The sequence below is a fragment of the Chaetura pelagica genome, unplaced genomic scaffold, assembly GCF_000747805.2.
Source record: "Chaetura pelagica isolate M959 unplaced genomic scaffold, ChaPel_1.0 scaffold302, whole genome shotgun sequence".
Classification (NCBI taxonomy): Eukaryota; Metazoa; Chordata; class Aves; order Apodiformes; family Apodidae; genus Chaetura; species Chaetura pelagica.
Genome location: NW_009952561.1, coordinates 1,145,918 through 1,147,843, shown reverse-complemented (window position 1 = coordinate 1,147,843; position 1,926 = coordinate 1,145,918). Strand labels below are relative to the sequence as shown.

Genomic DNA, 1,926 nt, shown 5'->3' with positions numbered 1-1,926 from the left:
AAGGTCATTCCAAGGAGGGAGGCAAAGGCAGGTCTGAGTTCTGTCTGTGCTCTGGCACAGGGGTGGGGGTCACAGCACGTGTGCCTGGTCCCTGTCTCCTGCTGTCTGGGAGTTCTGAGACCATTTTCCTCTTACACCATTGCAGTTTATTAGATTTAAATACCTCAGAGCTGGGACTTAACTTGGAACAACCTGCATCAGTCTGACAGCTCTTTTTGTTGTGCCTTGTTCAGCCACGAGAGGAACTGGATCAGCCTCCCTGAGGAGCAGAACTGGAGCTCAGACCTCAGGGGGTTCTCTCAGTGCCTGGCTGCTCAGAATGGAGGTTTCCAGCAGCTGAGTGCAAGAGCTGGCTTTGCTTCACCATCCAACCTCCCAGGCTGCCTCCCTGGTGTGGCTGCGCTGGGAATGGTCCCCTTGGACTACAGAGCAGCCACCAGGACAAGCTGCTCTTGCTGGGAAACCAGGCCTGGATTTTTTTCTGGTGAGCTGTCACAGACCAAAACAACCCGATGCCTCTTGGCAGCTCTGGGATTCATCAGAGTCCATGAAGGTTTAGAAGGAAGAGGTATCTTGAGATACCAAGAGTGGGTAGGACCAAAGCAAACGCTGCTGCCTGTGGAAGTTGAGAGGGTCTGCTGGGTCTCTCCTGGCTTTGATCCAAAGGGGCCACTTTCCAACTCCATTTTCCTACAGCCAAGCACTTTACTGAGGGCCTAGATCAGCTGGATTGACTGTCAACCTCAGAAGGCTGCTCACTGATGTCATAAAACACTGAAATCTACTGGGGACTCTCAAATACTGTGGTTTTGTAGGGAAGAACAGTTTAATATATTCTCCTAGATCTGTGTACAGTTGTTGGGAAATTCACAAAGTGCTGTTAGTTCCATTTTTAATACTGTAAACTGACCAAAGTCTGGAGCTTTTCTGACAGGACTTTCCTTCTGGGGAAGCTCAAGCTGGAACAAGCCTTAAGCATTAAGAGTCTTCTAAGACTTCAGGTACTTTTTTCTCATTCTGCTTTGATTTGAAGGGGTTGTTGGTTTTCCTGCTGTGCCCTCTTCTGTGAAGGAAGGGTCCAAGATGCAGAAGGTCTGAGCAGCACCTTCAGCTCTTGGTGGTTTTAATTTTGATTGGTACTGGTTGATCTTACTGAAAAACTGCTGCTGCTTCTTGTGCCTTGAAAGAGTGAGGAAGATGAAGGATTGATTGATTCCCTCCGTGTGCCTCTGGATCTCTGGAAAGCAAAAGCTGCTTTCCTGTACCTCAAACCTGTCTTTGTTGTAGGGGGGACTGGCTTTTTCTGTCCAGCAAGGTGCTTTCCCTTGACCTGAGGGGCCTTACGAATCAAATGTGTTATTATTGAAGGATCTGAATGTATTTTTCCCTGTTTATACTCTGCTTTTAGCCTGGGTATGTGTTTGTTTTTAGATGCCTTTTGGTTTCATGGAACACTAAAATAAAACATACCTTAAATCCAGGCTTCTTTCTTTTTCTGAAAGGGCAGTTTCAAAGGGCTTTGTCCCTCATCCGCTCCTCATCCTCAAGGCCTTTTGGGGCAGGTCCCATCCGTGCAGGAAGTTCCCAGCAAACACCTCACGGGGTGGGGAAACCTGATGGACGAGCTGGTCCGCGGCACGAGAACTGAGACTTTCTGCTTTGAAAAACACGTGTGAGAGGTTCTTGGCTGGGAGCTGCTGATCCTCCCCGGTCCCCCCTGCCCTGACACTGGGCAGGATGAGCACGAAGCAGCTTCTTGCTGCCCGGGGGCCGCTCAGCGCTGCTGGGGGGGGGTCCTGGGGCACCCAGAGCCCCTCGGGGCTGCGGCAGCTCCAACGAGGACGGGGCACAACGAGCTGAGCAGCCTCCCCGGGGACGGTCCGGGGAGCCGGTGGCTCCTCCCGGGGCGCAGCCGCGGGGCCGCGA

The 1,926-nt window shown here is 51.7% G+C and overlaps 1 protein-coding gene across 1 annotated transcript in view; it reads left to right on the top strand.

Annotated features, from left to right (window-relative positions):
• BRF2 (BRF2, RNA polymerase III transcription initiation factor 50 kDa subunit) overlaps positions 1 to 1,926 on the top strand; it is a 7,044-nt gene that overhangs the window by 238 nt on the left and 4,880 nt on the right. The gene's annotated exons all lie outside the window — the stretch shown is intronic.